This window comes from Anopheles stephensi, chromosome 3, assembly GCF_013141755.1.
Source record: "Anopheles stephensi strain Indian chromosome 3, UCI_ANSTEP_V1.0, whole genome shotgun sequence".
Classification (NCBI taxonomy): domain Eukaryota; kingdom Metazoa; phylum Arthropoda; class Insecta; order Diptera; family Culicidae; genus Anopheles; species Anopheles stephensi.
In genome coordinates, this window is record NC_050203.1 from 78030256 (window position 1) to 78052349 (window position 22094).

Below are 22094 nucleotides of genomic sequence, written 5' to 3' on the forward strand. Positions count from 1 at the left end.
TAAGTTATCAAAAACTTTGTGTTCGCCTCCCAGGTAGGCCGTGGAAGGGATTGGGCTTTCTACTTTCATACGGACTTTGAAGTCACCCGTCTTGGCTGCGTATTTGTAGTTGGCTCCCCACGTTGTTGGCATGACACTTTTCACGTCACCGTACTTTTGTAGGAGTTTGGCAATATCGTCCTTTTCTACTTCCTCCGGTGCATCATACACCCTAACTTCCACTGTTCCGTCTGCCATTTCCACTGGGATTTTGTACGTTTTTTCATTTAGCACGATTATCGCTTCTGCGGCTGCAAGCACTGTACGTTCGGCTACTTCTTGGCTGGATACTTTGACATACACGGTTGGTTCCAACTTGCAAATTTGCAGCATTACCACCTCATGTACGTCCAGTTTAAGGTTGATTTCCACAAACTTGTGGATCTCCTGGTACGTTGGTTTCGGTACACCGGTGAAGTTCACCTTTACGGTGTTCACGCGTAGCACCATTTCGTTTGTTTTGGTTTCGGTTTTTTTTTTTTTTATCTCAGTGGGATTTAAACACGTCTTATCAGAACGGCTGTCACACTTCGACTGATACTTATTTATTATGTTAAAAGAAATTATATGAAATTGGATTTTTTTACAAACAATTTTAAAATAATACAAAATAATACAATACAATGTTTTAAATGTAATACAAATCGATTTTAAGAAGGATCAAATCAGATTTATTCTGAATGCTGAGCTACCCCCTTTTGGTGTTTGTTTTTTGCTGGCTGATTGCTAATCCGGCGAGGAAACCTCGGAACGTATCTCTAACTCCTTCGATTCTCGGTGCTTCATTTGCTTTCCGTGTGTTTACTTTGCGGTTGTGGGATTAGAATTTGCAAATTTTCTCTTTCATTAGGCACTGGTTCGGCTGATACGACCGGGTTTCCCTTATGTGTGTTTTTGCGGAAGCAGCTTAGATCTGGATCGTGAATACGGTGAAACAGCTTCAGCATCTGTCTGAAGCTTAATAAAATGTTTGCTTTACGTCTTATGCTTCGTTTTCCATTGTGAATTGTTTGCAGTGCTTCGGGAAAGAGAATGGGAGAGAGAGAGAAAATGAATGCAAAGCGAATGTGATTGTTGCATTTGGAGGTTTTTTTTTGGTTATTTGCGAATGTCATTTCCTTGTAGTTTACGATCGTATGTTTATGATGCTGAAAGGGTTGAATAATTCTTATACATACATATGGATCTTGATTATGCATCACATTTGTTTTACTGGTTATGTATCGGCCTGGCCTGTCAAATAATTTTATGAAAATTGCTGACCTAATGGCAATGTGAAGCGATAAAGATAATTTTTAACACTTTTTATGGCCATATGTGATGCTTTTGTGCGATTATTTAATAGTTGTCGTCACAGTTAAATTGGTTTAATATCAAGAAAAAGTATTTTATGACAAGTCAGCTAATCAAAACGAATCTTTTGTCCTTCTCGTTGTGCGATTAAATGATGAAAGAAAATATGTTGCTACTCTTGCCATTTTTCCTTTGCAAATGTTGTTTATGTGTGGTTATAAAGAGCATTATTATTGCTGCATCAGCTCGCTCATAAATAAAAACGCACACAGCTTACTATCGACCGATATGATCTTGGCAGCCGTATGAAAAGATACCATCAGCAAGTACTGAAACATTCGAAGGGTGTATTGCTGTCAGGGTCAGCCATCACTCTCTGAACGGGTGAAGAACAAAGGATCATCCAGCATGACAGTTTTGTCCGAGCGAAGGTAATTAGGTTTGACATTCAGCAACGTCAGCAAATCAAGCAGAAGCTAACGCCCGCCGAAAGCGAAAGCTCTGCGGCCGGCAGTCTGGTACACTTCGAGCGATGTGTAATAACTCGTTTGATTATGCTTTTTGGCAGCCCAAGCGAGAAGTGAAAGCATGCATTGCTTCATGCTGTTTTATTGAAGGTCACAGTTGGGGTAATTGTGCGGCTGTGTTTTGGTACGCTTCACACATCTGAGCCAGTTGAGGATAAGGCAGCAGAAACGGTTGTTTAATATATTTCAACGGAAAAGGTGGCTCATTCGAGCGAAGCTATTCACCTTAAACTTTCAGCCAATGCCAACAAAAGCCGGCCATCACTCGCTGTTACCGTTGAATTTCCATCCAAATGCAGAGTGGTTAAAGGACAACAGCTTCATTTGCATTTGGGTGCTGAGCTGCTTATCAGACACACGTGCTAGGACGCATTCCCTGTCCAGTCGGGCGTGATAATTTTTCCTTCCGACCCGGTTCCTTATAAAGCACCCTCATAGCCGTTTTGTGCGTTCTGCTCTCAACCTTATCGAATAGCAAGAGCAGGAGAAAAATGGACATTTCTCGGAAGGAACGATTTGTTTGTAGCAATGTTTTGTTGCCCATTTTTTGGTCTTGTTTTGATTCTTGGACGATAGCCATGCTTTAAGAACACCTGATCAAAAAATACAAATCTAGACCAGGCTCGTTCACTGGTTCCCGATATGGTCGGTTGCTCGGGGAAAAGGTACTTGGTACTTGGATAATAACTCATTGCTCACGGTGAAAGCATGAGCCATGCCCGTTGGGATTTTCATGCAAAATGGACGAGAAAATGCTTTTACATGTCCTTGAGGTGTTGGTGCTTGTTGGGTTTTTTCTTCTTCTGCAATCAGGTGAGTATGATACGAGATAATGTTGGTACAGTCAATGCATAAATGTCCAGCGTGTTGGTTTGGTTGGTTGCGAAAGGTCATCCGAGCTCAGGTTTGATGTTGTCCACTCTGTCCCCCCCAAAGTGACAGCTCGTAAAGGTGGGCATCATATTTGTGTTTACAATTATGATTTATTGGATGGGTCGTGGGGCGGTTCCCGGAAGGACGAGATCGACGTTAATGTGATTTTAGAAAGCAAATAAAATTAAAGCTGATGTTTGATAAATTTTCGATAGTAGGGAAGAATCGATTCAAGATAAAACCTGGAGGTTGTCCAATAGTTTCACGGACTTAGTGAGGGCTTTCCACTTTACAAGGAGCTTAAGGGAAATGGTTTATCGATGTTCCAAGATTTTCTACTTGGCAAGTCGTTATTTCTCAATATCTCTCCCGTCCCGAAGCTCAATAATGCGAAGACGCGCTTCACGAGAGCTACCCTTCTTCGCTGGCGGTAATTTAAACATCAGCTCCTAGAAGTTAATAATTAAAGTTTGACTAAAGGCGTGATGTTATAGAAACGCAAGCGATGGCTGCATGTAGCACACGGTTGGTCGGTCGGTCGGTTAGGCGATGCCGTCCCTGCCATCGGCGCGATAAATTTCTGTAGGCGGCACAGTCTCGCGAGTTTCAAAAGGATTATGTTGCTGCGCAGTGTTGCTTAATTTAATTAGCGACACTGCAGGCAAAGTGTTTGCCAGGTCGGGTTCTTTGATGGTGCGTGCCATGCATATTGGTGCTTGCGGCCGGAGTGGCAATATCGAACGGTGGGTCCTTCCATGGAGACGCATCAGTAAACGTGTGCGTTAGTGATTTGTAAGGAGAAGGAGCATCGGCTTTCGGGAAGAATCTGTTACAAGTACATTGTTGTTGTTTGATTGCATGTTGTAAATTAAAATTGGCTTACAGGGCTTCAAAAGAGCCAGTAAATCATCTCCAAGAACTAGTTCTAAAGCATGAACTTCAAGGGCTTTTTGGGAAATCGTCCCGAGCTGATAAAGATTTTTCCCTGAAAGGATACGTTTTGTACACAGGAGAGGAGATTTTAATGAGAAAAGCTGCATAAATAATTAAATGTAAATATTTTTAATAGCAATAACATCATTGAAATTCCAACTTTAAAACGGAACGCACTCCATTCGACGATGACCATGAAACATTCCCCAGCTAGCCAATTCGATGAATCATTGCAATTGCTTCTTCCACTCACGTACGTGTGACTTCGACAACCGTTGATTGTTTTTCCCCGAGCTTCCCCAAACACTGAGCTCCGCTGGTTTGAAACCAATTTTCGTCGGTGGTACAATATTGGCGGTTGGAAAATTTGTAGGAAAAACGTCACCGTTTCTCGATTGGTTTTGACCCGAAACCTTCATTAGACGCGAGCAGGAAAATGCACCGAAAGAAGCCACAACTATGCGAACGCTAGCCCCAAGTGAACAGTTCAGCCCCGAGATAGATTTGCTCTCACTCTTTTCGGGGCTGGGAGTTTGTGGTTCAGCGTTCCTGAGCATGGCAGATCCTTTCGAAAGGGTTTTTGTACGGGTGCATAGGTGTGTGTGTGTGAAGGATGCAGGTCAACCGTTAGCCGCTAATGAGTTTCCGGTGTGAATGTAAAATGCAATGAAAAACGACCGTCGCACCGTTTCGTACCACGACCACGAGTAGATTGTATGGGTCTCGTGGCGCATCCCGGTGAAGGTATGGCGTTGCTAGAAGGCTGGCTTACTTTCACACCGTACCGCGAGCAGCATGTGAGAGAAAAAGAAAGCATCCGCATCACCCGATCGCCAGCTCTGAAAACATGAAAATTTGAATATTGCCTATCACGATGCCGCTGCTGCTGCTTCCTTCGGGTCAATTCGGGCAACTGTGAGTGAGGTCAGTGAGGTCCCGGTTTGCGCTGGAAAATCATCATCTAGCGAGATTTAGTTTTTCACCTCCAGTTTTTCCCGGTTTTCAATTCGCCTCGTTGTGCATGATGCATGTTATTCTATTTGCTACTCGAATCGACATTCAGCGTGCCGGTGAATGCTGTCACTCGCGACAGTTGCCGATGGCACCGTCAGCCGCTCGGTGCACCGTGCGTGTGACATTAGCCAGTTGCACAATCAGCGAAATGTATCCTGGAGGGACAAGCAGCCGGGATGGCAACGACGAATAGCAGCCATCGGACATGCTGATGCAATAAATCATTCAAATGTTCTGCATCGGAGTGTCAGCTGAGTGCGGGCTAACGTTTGAGGGCGTGCTAACTGTCGTGTGTCGTTTTCAATAAGTTTTACTTTCGTTTTATTGGGAACAGTACGCAGGATGTACAAGTAAGACGTTGGAGGTAGTGGTGCAGAGCTGTGATAGATATTTTCTTTTTATCTAATCATCCGATTCAATTTGCCTCCAATTTGTCCAGGAAAGGTGTCATTGCTGCTTTATAGTTTATTACTTTTCATAACATTATGGCAATTTTTGGTTTCAAAATGTACTGTCATTTTTTTATGCCTGTACGTTTCGAAACAGAGCAGTCTATTTAAAGCATTTTTCTGTTCACCAACGTCAAAAACGCTTGTTTGGCGTGTTGCACACAATCAGGCGAACCAAAATCGGTCGGAAAATAATAATCACAAAAATAAATTGAACGAAAGACTGGGCGCCTCCATCAGCGGTGAGCAAAAGGTTCGTGTTGTGGTTAGACGATATGCTTAGTGCTTGCGTGTCAATAGCCACCACGATTTCATTCATCGTCGAATCATGTTTCAGGCGCATCATTCATCGTTGATACCGTCCGCCTTCACTAATGAGCACCCTCTAGCCCAGTCTAAATAAGTTCGCCAACCCGCGTTGTGCGGGCTGCGTAATTATTCTAAATACGTTTCCATTTCTACTGTTATGATTCCCCCCCAAACCAAGGTCAGAAGGTCAGCAAGTAAATCATTCCCGCAATTCGTCAATGTCAATCAGCACGGCCGTGTATTAGGCGCCGGTAAAGAACGAGCTTCCCGTATCGTTTGCCGTTCGGTTTGGCTACGCTGAAAATTGGGACTATTTTGCTTAAACGTTAGCCGTGGTCCGTTACGGTACCAGTCCAGTCGCCGTTTGTGTCACGGATATATGGCTGCTCGCTGTTTGCTGCGTGTGCGTGCAGTAGCGAAGTGAAAGGATGGGAGAGGGAAACGGTCCGAAACGGATTCGAGTCTGCTTGCATCAAAGCGGGTCGGTCATTAGCAGATCCCCGGTCTACGGCCAAAAGAATGATGACGATATCGTTGAGGGTTGTGAATGGTGAGCTTTTCGAAGTGTGCTGGAGCACTAGCTTCGTTCCAGCAGCGTTTGTGGAAATGGGCTCGAACGAAACGGAAACCATTACTTTCATTTGAATAATTTTGAATTCATCTTTCATTGGAATGCAAAATTTCTCGGAAAATTGAAGTGGTTAATTTTTGGTGGGTCCGATCCGTAACCGTAACAAAAAAAATCGAGTGGACCGGCGTTTTGGTAGCGATTCTGTGAAAAGAGCCTAAAACGTTGAACGGAGGCAAATGCTTGCTCCCCTTTGATGGTGGTTGATGAATCGGTCTTGCGTTTTGCGAAAGGGAAATGAAAGCGTTCTAATTACTGGTTTGGGTATGACGCTGTTTTGATGGTCGCGAACGCTGTGACATAATTATGAAATGAAGTGAATTCAGGAATGTTTGTGATTTCATTACACAATATTGTGCAGGACGTTCAGCAAACGGTACGAATAAGAGACAATAAAATAGCAGTGTTTGGTTCCTATGAGGACAGTTTTAAAGTACAAGAGCTGAAATGTAATGCTGAGACAAATTCACTCAAGGAATATCTGCAATAAAAACTGCGTAAAAATACAAGAATTTTCCATTGACATCGTAACCACATTTGGAACATACAGACACAAGCGAAAAACAAGCATAAATAATAACCGACAAGCACTAGCCTCCGGTAGAATGTGTTCCAATTTAATGGCTTGGGTCTCAACAAACGTGGTGAATGTTATTTTTCTCTTTGCCTTTTTTCTCTTTGTTAAGATTGTTTATATCATTCCAAACTTGGTGGTAAACTAGACACATGGGAAGAGAGCGAAAGTGAAAGAGAGAGAGAGAGTGAAGAAGTGAGCCGGAAAGAACGTGAGAGAGAAATAGAAAGGGAAAGATAAGGAGCGATTTGTTACAGAGAGCGAGAGAAGGATGAGAAAAAGAACGAATAAAGAGAGTGATAAAGAGAGAAGGAAAGAGAGAGAGAGAGAGAGTGAGGAGGAGTTGGAGAGGAAGAGAGAGTGTGCGAGAGAGCACGATGGAATGAGAGTGAAAGATAGAAAAAGGGAGAATAAAAGACATGTTACAAAGATTGAGCAAGAGAGCGAAGGAGTGGGAAAGAGGAAAAATGATAAAGAGAGAGAGAGAGAGAAAGAGAGAGAGAGAGAAAGAGAGAGAGAGGGAGAGCGAAAGATAGCTAACGATAATTATAATAAGAGGGTTAGGACAGAGATCGAGAGATAGAGAGAGTGTGGGAGAGAACGTGAGAGAATCTGAAAGAGAAACTGAGATAGAGAAAGAGAGAGAGAGATAGAAAAAGAAATAAACGATATCGAGAAAGAAAGAATGTAGAGAGCAGTGAAGAGAGAGGAAGAAATAGAAAAAGAGGTAAAGAGAAAAATGAAAAGAAGATGAAAAAGATAGAGAGGCAAAAACAGAGAATTTGTAGAGAGAGAGAAAAGGAACTACTTAAAGAGAGAGAGAGAAAGAGAGAGAGAGAGAGAGAGCTGTAGCTCGAGAGAGCGTTAGACAACAAAAAAAGGGAGAAAATGATAGAAAACAGAAATGAGAGAGAGAAACAGAAATGAGAGAAATGGCGAGAGAGAGAAACTGTCCACGAATAAAAAGTCTTGCCTTTCGGTTCGAATCCAAATTTAAAACACGAGGACACACGCAAAAACAAAAAATCAAGCACACACCAAACCAGACAACCGTCAGCCTCCGGTTGATTGTGTTCCAATTTAATGGCTTCAGCCTGCAGCGGACGGAGCCGAAGCAAATGAAAATGACAGTAAACGATAAGGTCAGATAAAAGGAATCTTGCCGAGTGATTCTTACTGTGCGTTTCGTTTATATGGCGTTTGTGTCCATGTCATCCTTTCTGATTGGAAAGGGATATGCGATTGAAGTAAAACTGAACTGAAATTTTTGTTTGTTTTTGAGATTATTATCATTCCCAAAAGCAACATAATGCTATTAAAGGATATTGGAGACAAACAAGATATTTTGTTGGGAAAATGTTTCTGCATTGTTGGCGATGCTGTAAAGTATTAAAGATTTAAAGGATTAAAAGCATTTGTTTCTAGTTTTATAAAGAATTATTAATTATTTCTACAATTTTCCTTGCTTAAGCCGTTTGATATCGATTTGTTTTGTTTGCTCATTACTATCTGTTCACTGAAGCTTTCAAATAGCTCGCCTAGAACGTTTATCACCAGCACATTTCCAGAAAGATTTATCGACAATCACCGATGCTTAACGAGGACCATGCCCTACAGTTGTGTGCATTTTCATCACATCATGCATTTGCTCGTGCTCTTGCACGATGTTGTAGGGAAATTTACACCGCTCGATTAAGCCGCTTATGTTTTTAACTTGTTTATATGATTGCAGCCGCACCATTCTGCCCATCGTCGTCCGCTACTCCGCACAGTGCAAACTGACACAATAGGTGTAATTTAAATAAAAAATGATTCGCTCATGTGAATTGCCTCCGGGTGTTGCTGTGGGAAACTTTTTCGTAGGGCTTCAGCTCATCCATTGGCCCGCAAACCACGACGAGGATGAAGGGCCAGCAATTCGTAGCTGCTGCATACGATTGCTGGCCAATGCCCTGCAAGCACACGCGAGTAATGTTTATTGTTGTTACACGCAATTTACAGCGATGGCGTCCAGTTTTCCTGTGCTGTGTGCGTTACTTTTTTTCGGGCTGTTTATTTTTATGCGATACTGTGGGGTGAAGAAAAATTTGTAATTAATTTTTAAATCAATGTTTGGCTTCATGGTGCGTGATTGAGGTGTTGTATGTATGCGTGTGCTTTTTTTGTGTATGCGCTGTGTCCAACGTCATTGTAATGAGCTAGCTTTTTGCACGGTGCAATGAATGAAGCAATTTTATTTAATGTGGTATTTTTAATTTATGTGATTGATGGATGAGTCGTGTGAAGCAAACAGGAATGTTCTCGTTGTCAAGGAATCTTGTTAAAGAAAAAGCGTATTTGTAAGATTTTTTTTAATTAATTGAATTTTATTTAAATCATTTTATAAATTCAACATGACTACGATTCAGTTCATCGAGAACAATCAACTTGTTTCCGTTTTTTAAATGGAAATTAATGTGTCTATTCTTCCAAGGATTCCTTTTTCTTTCGCTTTCCCGACACACAAAACCCCAAAACCAAAGCGCAAAATAACAACCTCAATAAGACAAGGATATTGGCTCCTATTTTTATCAACACCTAAGCCTAGCTGAAGGCCATCCTACCGCCCAAAATTCGGGATGGCGTTGTTATGGGATTTCCGCGCTTTCGTTTTTGCTTCATGGCACCTTCGCCATCGCTTCCTGTTCCTTCCGCACGCACCATCAAAACAGCAGCAAAACATAAAATATCAATTTAAAATCGAATCAATTGGATTGGAAATGAGCCAGGGAATGTGCGATTAGGTTTGTCATTATTGGGAATGGCACGGCTGTTCGCAGTGATTCGCGCTGCGTTCCGTTTCTGTTTACGCACACATTCAGCTCACGTCCGGGCTCGATGAAAAGTGAATGAAGTTGTATATGAGGTTATTATGATTTCGTTTTTACTCGTTATTACGAGTTTTTTTGATTCACCCTTAAAAAACTGTAGTATTTACAGAGAGCTGGTCCGGAGTCCGGTCCGGCAGAAGCGACAGTGGTGTTTGTCTTCACACGGCAGAACCGGGGTTTAAATCTCATCTAGGTCGTTGTCCATAGTGTGGACTGATTTTAATCAACCTTTTAATATTGGCGTTTAACCTTTGAAGAAACAAGAAAATACTAGTTTTCTCAACTTTTTTCTCTGAATTCTTCGCTTTTTCTATGTTTTCTTTCTTTTTTCATGAAAGAGGAGAAAACTAAGGAAGAAAAAATAAAGTGGAATAACTAAAAGAAATAAAAGATAAAAATAATTTAATAAGAAAAAATCAAAACATAGAGAGCTGAGCCAGAAATGAGAGAGAAATAAGAGAAAATGAGCAAGAAGTGAAAGGTATAATTAAAGATGAATTAGAGAGAAATGAGGCAACACTGAGAGAAAAAAATGAGAAGGACATGAGACAGAATTGAGAAAGAAAATGAGAGAAGAATAAAGAAGAAATAGCAGAGGTGAGAGAGAAAAACGAGAGCGGTAAGGGAAGAAATGAAAGAGGGATGAGGGAGAAATAAGAAAAAACGAAAGAAACCAGAGAGAAAAGAGTAAAAAATGAAAGAAAAATAAGAGAGAAAGTGGAGAAAATTGAGAGGGAATAAAAGAGAATTGAGAGAAAAAATGAGCGCAAATCGAGTGAAATAAAATTAAAAAATAAATGAGAGAAAAAATCTCTCAATTCTTTCTTATTTATCTTTAAATTATCTCTCGTTTTTAAATCACTTATCTCTTATTTCTTCCTCATTTCGCTCTCCTGTTTCTCTCAATGCTCTCTATTCAGTTCTCTCTCGATTCTCTCTAATTATTAGCTCATTTCTCTCTTAGTTCTGTTTCAATTCTCTCACATTTCTCTCGCAATTATTATTTATTTATTTAAAGTGTGACGGCTAGATGCCGTATAGTCACACAATTATTACTAATAATATTCTTATTCCTCTCTCTTAACTATTTCTTTTCTCGTTAAATTTTCTCTCTGGTTTCACTCAATTCACTCTGTTTTTTGTTTCAATTCTCTCTCATTTCATTCTCATTTCTTTCTCATTTCTTTTTAGATTCTTTCAAATTCTTCTCTAGTTTCTCTATCAGTTCTATTTAATTTTATTTCTCTATATTTTATGCATTTTGCTATATTTCATTCACTCTTGTCACTCTTGTTTCATTTAAATTTACACCGTTTCATTTAATCATTTTATTGCACTTTGAAGTGTCATATTACTGAATGAAAATAACACAGGATTGGCCATAGATTTATATATTTTTTGTTTTGAATTCTGGCTCAAATGCATACATATCTCATACAAAAAATGTTTTAAATCCCTCCTACTGTTTTTAATCACATAGCATCGAACAAGCTCAAACAGTCGTGAGCCGCATTCGTGTTTGTATTAAACTGCATTAACCTACCATTCTCACACCCAACCACACGCACATTAATATTTAAACTATCGCTAATCCTTTATCAGTGCACCACGCAATCATGACACTCTCGATTAGCTCGGACGGTTGATTTACGGTTGCACATCTGCGATAACAACTCACACCTTTTCTCGCCAAGGTGTCACATTTCATTGACTTTTTCGGGCATTCTCTCGCCCGAGCAGCAGCATCCCCAAAAACCACAAACCAAACCGAAGGCAAGCTACCGGGGGTCGAGGCAAAAGCTGCCAAGGAAAGAAGATTGATATCAGCGATAAATTAATTCTCGCACTCGCACAGTGACGACACTAATACATCCCAAAAGGCACACACACACCCAACACGTGCCGTGTACCGAGCAGTGCGCAAGGGTGGTAAATGAAGTGTCTTCTTTCATAGCTGGATGCTTCAGAACTTTAATGTCCCCCGAAGGAAGGATGGATCCCTCGAATCTACCGGGCTTAGTGTACGACACCCCCTGCCGTCCCATTTCACGCTGCTCGGTCCTTGTCCGTGAGAGGGGCGTTGGAGCTTTTGTCTGACGCATTATGCTTCGGGTCTCGTAGTAATTAATGTTGAAAAGGTTGATGTACTGCTCGGTGGTGGTCGTGTGTCTTTTGTGGAGCTTTTTCGGTTCGGAAAATACCGTACTGCTCTGCTGATGTGCAGTGGTGTTGGTACTGGTGGAGTAAATCCGACGGATTAGAGAATATCAATAACAATCTGTTATTCTGATACAAGATTAGGTGAATGTTTTATTACAACAGCTTCACAAAAGGTGCGTTTTATGATGGACTCGATAGTTTAGGGCACACATAAAGCATTCTAAAATGGAGTTGATTTTTGATGAAATATTTAACCTCAAACTGATTCTTGGATCGCTCTTTTACTGCCATCCATAAAATGTTTCAATAAAGCCAGAGAGTGCCTCATTTATCACAGGCCCGTCTGACATTCCGATTTCCGTTCGACGCTTACTAACTGTCAGTTCTAATTTGTATCTTCTTCCGTTTGCTCGATCAACGACGGTCATCAATTGAAAAACTCAAACCACACACCCGTCCAGACATCCCCAAACCGTTGCAAAGAAGAACAGTTCCTGCAGGAGCTGAGTGACGATCGTGGCAACTCACACGTGGCACTCATCATCCCACGGTATGCAGTCGGCCACCGTACGTGGGAAACCATCATCAACCGTCGGGGCCGGAAGCGAGCGAGAACGAAATTTACGACTCGGACGAAAGTAATCTGCTCCGGACGCCGCTCGACCGTGGGCCACACTTTGATTTGTCCGCCTCGAAGAACATTACTGCGCTGGTCGGGAAGACGGCCTATCTCAACTGCCGGGTGAAGAACATCGGCAACAAAACGGTAAATTTCAATTTGCTGTCGTACTGCACTTTTTTCCTTGAGTCGGGCTCGATGTCCCGGTGTATTGACAGTTTCCGGAGATACGTTTTTTTGCTACGGCGATGCGTGTAGGGAGAGTTCCGAATCGAATAATTTACCATCTGTTTGGATAAATGCTAACCAAGTGTTCTGTTTTTTGTTCTCCCGTGCATTTTTCTGCGGACGGTTCATTTATCAACACACATCCCGGTCCCGGTACAAGGTGTCCTGGGTGCGGCACCGTGACATCCATCTGTTAACCGTAGGTAGATTCACCTATACATCCGACCAGCGTTTCCAAGCTGTACATAATCCCCAGACCGACGATTGGTCACTACAAGTAAGTCCTGAGCCAAGCCCCTGTCCTAGAGTTCATATTGTTTTTTGGTTCTATTTTACCTGGTCTGGTGTATCGCATCCTCAGGGGGGGTTTTCGCCCATTGAGCCTTTGTGGGAGAAAACATAAACCGTCCATATTGACACCATATCAGGCCTATCCCAGCCATCGATCATCGGGGAGGCGTGTTGAATACAGGAGAATTGTGTTGTTTTGTTTCCCAGTTTCTTTTGCCACATTGTTGCTCTGTTGTTCTTTAGGATTAGTGGCTCTTCGAACGACAGCCTTAACCTCAATCTGTGTGCCTTCTTTCGATTGTACATTTGAGATCGTCCTTCAGTTGAGATGTTGTGGTAGGCCTTCAATGTTAAGCTGAAGGTTGCTTTTGATGTTGTATTTTGTTTAACTGTCTGAAAAAGGATATTATTTTTAATGTAGTTGAAGCAAGAAAAGAAAGTCAATGTTTTTAATTCTCCTTCTTTTCTTCTCTGTCTTTCTTCTCTCTTATTACCCCTCTTTATTTCCTGCCTCTTGTTTTCCCCTCTCGATCTTTCTCATTCTTTTCTTTCTAGTTTCTTTCTTTTTTTTTCTTTCTATCTCACTTTCTGCCTTTATTATTAGTACTATTCGTTTTGTTTTTTTTCTTTCAATATGCTATTTTCACTTTATTTCTTGCGTCCTCCTGCTTCTCTTCACTTGCTATTTCGCAAGTTGCCCTGCGCTTATTTATTTATTTTCCTCTTTTCATGGTTTCTTTTCCAATTTTTCCGTTTTCCAAACGGATATTTAACAAATATTTTTGAACATCATTGGAATATTAATTTAATATAATTTAAAATTTTATTTTTTGTTTTGTGATTTTCTTTGGTTTATTTCATTGTATTCTATTTCATTACCAGAATCATTTCGCAATTTTTGTTTCACGCTGCAAAATCTGTCACAATCTAGCAAATGAGTACAATTTATTTCCAAGAAATTATTAAATTTCACTTCGTTTTTCGCTGATTTCACTAGCAATAATGGCACACGGCTAGCAAACGAAACTTCAACACGTGGCACAAGGTTCCAATGCCAGGCTAGCGCTGCGCGTGCAGTACCGTGGAAGCTGGTTTCGATCCGTGCGATGATTCAATTACCGTTCCCCGGAATCCATATGCACACAGACGGAAAGGTAGTTGCGTTAATGGAAATAATGGCCAGAGGTGCAAACAGACTGATCTTTCCCCTTGTTCGTTGTGCCTGTGCACCTTTGGATCGGGAACGTGGTGATGTGGAAAGGCAAAAAAAGAAGATAATATTGACGATGGTTGGAAGTAAACAAAAAATAAAAAAAAACTTTATTTTGAGTACCCCTCGGTCAATGTGCACACGTTGAAAAAGCATCACTATTTTCCAGGAAACTCAGCCTGATGCACAGTTTTTTTCCGTGTGAAATGTCGTTTTTGTTTTATCGTGACATGTGCGTTCAAATATTTTCATTGAAAAACTTCACCGGAAAGAACGATTTCGACCAAGTAGGGCTGGGGTTGGCTGGAGTAAGGCACGGGAAAACGGGTGGTTTTTTTAAAATTCAATATCAACGTGATTTTAATACCAATTTTCAGGATGACAGAAACGCATCGCATCGTATCGTATGTGAATCGATCGTTCACACTTGCCCACCTCAAGGGTTGAACGTATGCACCTGCTCGTTGCATCGATCTCCCGGATAAACATCGCTTTCCCATTCCATTCCTTTTTTATTGTGGCAAGTTTAAACAAAATGATAGAGCACGTGCGTTTGTAAGGGGTTAGTTCAGTGGTAGGAAAGCTTGGAGACGGGCGGTGTGTGCAGGTTCAGGAGTGTGTATGATTCTGCAATCCATTCGATGTATTATTGTGGTTGCACGTTTATGGCTCTCGTGATTTATCGTTTGACCCGGAAACAGAGCCCTCTTAACATGCTTGACACCAAAAAAAAAAAAAAAAAACAAAAACGGGGTGCAGTTTACAGCTTTCAGAAGAAGAATGTTGTTCTGATCGGATGATGATGGAGATGAAAAGGATTGTTTGGTTTGGTTAGGTTTGTAAGTTGGAATGGCAATAAGGCTAGATTATTTAATTTGTAGAAGAAATCGGTTGGTTCTCGTAAACCTTTTTTAAATTAAAACCATGGCACCCATAACGTTATTATGAAAGAAATAGTTTATTTTTTGTTTAGCAGCAACTAATTTCCTTTTGCCTATTATTTTAAATTTAATCAGTTTAAAAGTAAGCTAATGTAAAAGATATCAATTGCCAGCACTGCCAATATTAACAAGGTAAATAAAATATTATAATTGTTTTTCATCAATAATATAAATTTCTGTAAATCAATTAGACTATTGCTAAGTGAAGTTTTGTTTCCAATGCTTAAACTCCTTAGGTCATATAAGTCGAAAACTATTTCTTTTCTAGGTCAAGTACTGGGCGCCTCCATTATGTACTAGAAACTATAACAGCTTTTATTTTTAGCACAGACGAGGTTTCGATTCATAATACGAAGCTACTTAAATATGCAGGGCACTGTTACACATGGAAAGGAAAATATTTCAAGCTTTTGATGGAACTGTGCTATCATAAAATGGAATTTGGTATGCAGTTAGAGGAATGCTTTTGCAATGCTATTGTACGGAACGAAACCCAGTAAATATTTTTAGCCTGAAAAGCTATCGGTGAGCAATACGGCCAGGCCGTTCTTTATGAATAAAAAAAAAAAGCTATCGGTGAAATTTTAAAATACTGTTATATAGGCATACATGTTAGGGCAAGGAAACACTTTTGCAGATTATTCAGCTCTTCAGGACAGGTAGCATTTCTACGAGAGCATGCATGTGGCAGTTATCATATTCTAAGAAAATGTCCATCTGACGATTCTTTCAGCACAAAACTATTCCGGATCGTCATCACCGAATGAAAAGAACAAAAAGCACTGCACTGCAAGTGAAACGATTAAGAAATTTGTTAAAAGTTAGGCTGCGACATTCAGCCACCGAAATCCTCCCACACCGCTCCGCTCCAGCGAGCAACTAGTTTCAGCTTCGAGCTGCAGTTTGTAGCGTAATTAGCTTATCGGGATTTTGTTTGTGAAACCATTTTCTTCACACTCACTCATGGACGCGTGGAAAACAAAAGTGGCAAAGAAAAGCGCAATGGAAAAGCTAGGTTTTTAATAGTCGCAAAACTTTGTTGTTTTTTTGCTAAGCAGCTAAGTGCCGTCCTTTTCCTCCTAAGTGAGCTTTATTCCAAACAGCTGTGGGATTTAGTTATACGACAAAACTGCTCGGTAAGTCGCGTGACGTTGGCGAAACCAGCAAAGAAAAGTCATGGTGAAAAATTCTTTCTTGGTGTGGGTTTTTGCTTCGGTACAATCAAAGCGTCAAAGCGCTGTGAGTTTTGTTTTCGTTAAGATGATTATGAAGTGAGAAGATTAAAAAAAGCGGTTCTGGTGCATGGTGCTAATGCTTTTGTGTGGAACTTTTGCTTGTCCTAGTTTTGGGGGAAGTTGTTTTCCATTTGGTTGTAAATAATAAAATTCCTATTCTACAAATCACTGCTGTTATTTGTGCCCTTGCAGCTCAGTTGCACAAAAGGGTTGAATAATTCTGTTGAGTGCTTTCAACGGTATTACCTCGTTTTGTGAAGTTGAGGATACTAATTCCGGTGAGCGTACAGTGAATTTAAAGAATTTTGTTGACCCCTCGAAGCGACAGAAAAATGTTCCCTGCCGCGGTTAAGCTATCTTGGAATTTGTTTGATTAAACTAGAGTGAACTGTTAAGTACAATATAACGAACGTGCTTCAGCGAAAGCATTATGATATGGTGTTAGTACAGCACAGCAATTGGAAAAGTCTATCGAGGTGTAGATAAATTCGCCGAATCCATAAGCTAGTTAGACAAGGCATCAGTACCATATCCCAACCGAAAGCCCGCTCGCAACCAATTTAATGATAGATTTGTTAGTAATTCAGGGAATGAAATTGATTGCGCTGCAATGGAAAAACGGTGTGCCATTACTGCAACACCCAGCACATCAAACGACGTACCGCTAGCAACACTCTGTGACATTTTTAAACTCGAAACTTGTTGATATTCGCCGCATGTAAAACCCCGTGAATGGCGCAGAAATGCATTATCGCACAAATTCCACACTTGGTAAGCGAACAGGTTACAAAATGGAGATCCCGCACCGTTTCTGCGACCCTGCGAAAACGAAACACTGTAATAAAAGCAAATGAATTGGAAGGAATGCATTCCAGCAATGGTAAGGGCGGGATTTGGTCTGGCTGGTTCGCCCATCGACTGCAAGTGCAATCGTGCATGCAGGAGTGGAGTTTCCGGGATCTTTAGTTTTATTATGGCTCGAGCACTACCTGAGCGAAATCGCTCCATCCTGGCGCGGTGGCAGTGGGTGATGATTTATAGCCCGCCGAGTAGGGCGTTGCGCGCGTTGCGGTGGAAAATGTGATCCGGAAACTGGAGCAGGGCGCGCGTGTGTGTGTGTTTCACTGGTTCATTCTCAATCGTAGACGATGTGAACTTGTTGGCCGCGTAAGGAACGGGTTTCTTTATTGCATCTCGTTCAGGTAACTCGTTACGTACCGATGCTCACCGGCGAGCAGACACACGTGCACACAGTGTGCCAGAGTTAAACCGGTGGAACGGAAATGAAAAATGGCAAACACGGTTTCCTTGGGAGGGTTCCTTGTGCGGGGCACGCCGTTTGCCTATTAAGGTAATGTATGTCCTTGGAATTATCCTGGAACGGGCTTAAGGGATTCTTTTCGTTTGTGGTTGCTGTATCGGCTGTTTGCAAGGTCACAGTCAATGAAGTGTTGCCCGGTGTCGTTACGGCAAGCGGGGTAAGTTGTGGTTTAGAAGGTAATATATTTTAATTTCTGGAGCATATGAGAGGCTTCTTGTGGAGAGCATCATCTGGAGTGTTTGAAGCATTTTCGCAATTGCTTTCAACCTTGGTGAAATTAACTTTGAGCACTTTTTAAATGCTTTTTCATTAAAAATATTCAAAAAATTTAAGTGAAAGACAAACAAGATCGTAATTATCACATTTTTTATGAAGTACTGGGCGCCTCCATTGTAAAGCACCAGAAGAGAAAATTAATTATTTTTGCACATTTGATTGTTGAACGACACGCGGTTTTAAAGGTGATGGTAATGAAAATTGTTTTTGCTTACTTTTTCTACTCACTCGTAAACGACACGTAGCTAGCTGGAGTAGTTATTTCATTATTTTTGGCCACCCCTGGTCCGAAAGTGCAGTAAAGGACAAGTTCGACTTGAACTATGTCCAAGGTTCTCTGCCCTTGATCACTGCGGTAAAAGTTTTGAGCAAAGTTTTTCCTATCCTGCTGTCGCACCGCACTCTCTCACACTCGCTCTATTTGATCAAATTTCGTTCAATTACATGCACCATGGGACAAAGCTCGTCTAGACTCGTCCACTCGTCTAGCGACAGCTTTGCCGAGTGATGCAGCACAAATGTAGAGCTGCACAATGTACGTACACGTTGTTATTGGGTGAACAAATGACATTCCTCGTATTTGCTCCTACCGAGGGACTCAGTGGTTCGCATTTCATGCTAGCATCGAACATCATTTTATTAAGTGATGCTCCAAGGATGGATCTCTCCAACAGGAAGGTTTGTAATCCTAAAACACGTGTCAATTTGATTGTGTCGTTGCACTGAACGGGCTCAGGTTCGTGGGCATAAAAATATCCGTCTTCGTTTTTAAGTTGAATTTAGTAGGAATTTATGGACGCTTTTCTTATTGCAAAAAAGAAAAAAACTGATGAGTACTTCGAAGCTGAAACGCAACAACTATCAAGAAAGGTAAAACGTGTTTATGAAACCGGTTTTCTGGAACCATCCCATTTTGTGTCGGCACAGCAAATGGGTTGATCAGAAAGAATCATGCTTCATGGTACCGGTCGGTTACCTATCTTCATCGTACCTACGTTGCCACGCGTTATTCATGCTGAAGGATGGTTCGTTTCGATAGATGCGAGTGGCGAAAATTGATGTACCGGGTCGTAGTTTACCGAACTGAATCACCTGCCCACCAACGGACGGGCAAAGTTTATGAAAGGGTCCGTTGGCTATCCCTCGAAAAGTTGTTGATCTCGAAGAAATCAACCGATGAAGAGAGACACCCATCTCGGTCCCATGTTTTTACGGTGGCGTATGTTCCGGTTATGGTGGTGGTGGTGATGTTAACCGGTCATCGCTCCAACAAACGGGATGATCCGAACCCGAACCTGAACGTGTTATTGGGATGACGCACTTCCCCAGTGTGCGTTTGAAACGAGGAAAACGGTTCCCTTTTTTTGGTGGGCGGGTTCCATCTAGCTGTGAAGTAAGTTTTGTTGTACCACTTTTCGGTCGGCTGTGTCGGAAGTGACGCGTTAAGACGTCTGACGCCTGTTGTGGCACTTGGTGCTGATGGCAGCTCAGAACAAAACGGTGCGGTGATGAGAGTTGTGGAGCGGGACATCGAAGCTGTTTTCTCATGGGACACCATCGATGGATAAAATCGACAAACCGAGCTATGTACGGTGTACAAGGCTGGAAATTGGTTGAAGAGCTCGGAAGCTTTCACGTGCCCTCATTGTTGAGGCATTTTGTGGCACATTTTGCCAACGGCGAAAGTATGCGTGTGATGCCGCCCGTACCTCCTTCGGGAACACTCGGCACAGCGAGAACCGTTCAACGCACAGAGCTTTGAGATTGTTCGGAAAGCATTTGATCGGGAGCGTGATTGGTGATTCGGTAAACGACGATATTGAACGTTGTGTTTGGTGTTTTCCTGGTGAGTGCGGTGTGTTTTTGAGCATATCATATCCATATCAATCGATTGAAATCCTGGTCACGGCACCAATAATGCTGTTGGCAACATCCCTGGCTAAATGGGAAACAGTTTTGAAATAGTTAACCTTTGAAAGGAAATAATCTTTGAAATTCTTGGTTTGATGCGCTGGATATTGGTAGAGTTTGACAGAAAGCATTATAAAACTCAGATCTACTTGAACAGAAACTGATCACGGTACAACGATTTCTATGCTTCCAGTAATGGTTGGCCTGTGATTTTAGTCAGCTCTACGAAACCCAGCCTGCACCCGTTTATTAAACGTGATGAGGATCCGTTGTGGCTTCGAAACGTTATGCAAATTGCTTGTGTGCATGTCATGAAGCCTTCGTTTCTGTGGAGATTGGCAAATATGAGTCCAAAACTAATGCACCATCCAAAGCTAGCTCGAGTGCAAATGTTCGTTTTGCGGTTCATGGAGATCCGTATCGATTGGTTGAAGTCGTCAGGATCGGGTGTCCATCCACGATAAAAAAGTACTCGAACCCACACGCGCACACATATCCGGCCGATAGGAAGAAAGTGAATGATGATGATTAACCAACAGGCATGTGGTTGTGACTAGGATGGGAATCCAATGCAGTGCTTTTTGAGGGATTGAGATTCCGTAACATCGTTTGTGGGTCTGTTGGCAAAATAAATAAGTAAAAATTGGATAAAAAGCTAGTTTTTCTGATTTTACTAGGCTTGATTTTGGAAGCTAACCTGTACGAAACAACCCCATGCTGGGAGATAGTTTTCGCTATGGTTGTGGCTCTTATTGTGCTCTGGAGTACAATCTTTACTTTGGTACAATCGTTTGAGATTTTCAGTTATTTGTCCTATCATTTTGCTTGCTAGTTTTGTTAAGCTATGGGGTGAGTCAAGCTTGCTGACTTAACCTTTTCACCGTTTAATTATTTTCTTGCGTAGCGATCTCGGCCGGTGGGTAATTTAATGTAAACACTCTATCCAGAATTAGTTCAACACTGACCGAAATGGTTGGAAATAAATAGTTAGTTCAATTTAATTGAGAAGTCATCCACGCTCATTAATACTCGTGGGTCGCCTTGTTTGAGAAACAAATCGATATTCAATTAGAGGAATCAGCTGGTGTCGCACTTCACACAGAGTTGTAGTTGTGAATCAACAACGTTGTTTACCTCGATCCGAATTCACTTTAATCATATTCATGATGAATTATGGGCGTGTCATTTCACTGAAATCTATTTATATTGAAGCTTTTCTGTTAAGCAAAAAAAAAAAATGAGAGGACACACTACGGGTCTATTTTCAGAAGTCAGACTTGCTATCCTCTTCCAGACAGGAAACGAACGGTTATCTGGATCTGTCACAGGTTTCCGTTGGTTGCTATTCTTAGTTCTGTTATATCCGGAAACGGTCATCCAATTCCCACGCCCTCCCCTATTCTAACCGCCCGAGCTTAAACCTCAGAAAGTGTACGGCTTTCTCAGGCCTGAGGTCTGATTGTGAGAGGAAATAAAATTATGATTTCTATTTCGCTATCGCTGCTATCGGGCTTCCCATACCGGTTTCTATTTTCAGCCAAAGCCGTGGTCGCAAGTCAGTTGCAAGAACCGAGGGTCCGGTCTCGGTACTAAAATTAGACACCGAGTACCAGTGCTGAAGCTGGCAATTGGGGCGTTGGTTAGAAACCACAGAAAGAAAACAAAAACCAGCCACAAAACCCGTAGAAAGAAACTGGCGGGATTGTTTCCGGACCACCGCCCAAGTGGCTGCTGCGAACGGTGACATTTGCAACACATTTGGAGCGGGGGCAAACCGTAAGCGGACGCAGCGGATGCAAAACCACAACGCCAACGGAACACGGCTGCAATGATTGCTGATGTTAATTGTTTTGTTTATTAAATTTGAAAACTTTGCTTCATTTCATGCTGTCGGGTGTTGATTGTGGGTAAAGGTGTGGGTGTGGTGGGAGGGGGTTTTATTTTTCCATATATGCATGCACTTGACAGAAGACCCGGTGGCCATAGAACACAACGATTATGTGCTGCCGGGTGGGAAGAATACGTTCAATGTTCACCACAACGGCTACGAGTGTCTATTTTGTTTCGGGAGGGTTATAAAAGAGGGATTTGAAGGTGTTGCCATGAGAAGCTTGTTCGAATTATTAATTCATATCTTACCAAGTGCTAATGATAGAACAAGGAGAAGTTTTTAGCTGGTAGACGCCGAGTTATTGTGAAAAGTATTCAGTGAATGCTGTCAGCTGTGAATTGAATCTATTATTTAGTGACTCGCTAGATATGAATGAAGGAACCTGAGTACTGTAATGAAAACGATATTATTAATGATCTTAAATTAATTTTGGAGTTGGAACGCTAAAGGTCGCTTGATGTCCGTAAGAGTGAATTCAATCTTTTATGTGGAGATCCTTGAA

General features: G+C 41.6%; 1 long non-coding RNA gene across 1 annotated transcript; it reads left to right on the forward strand.

Moving 5' to 3' along the window:
* The first annotated feature begins 12252 nt into the window (after positions 1-12252).
* LOC118514645 lies at positions 12253-14766 on the forward strand. Its single transcript, XR_004906686.1, has 2 exons — positions 12253-12435; positions 12677-14766. It is a non-coding gene; the product is annotated as an uncharacterized LOC118514645 (long non-coding RNA).
* Positions 14767-22094: the final 7328 nt, after the last annotated feature.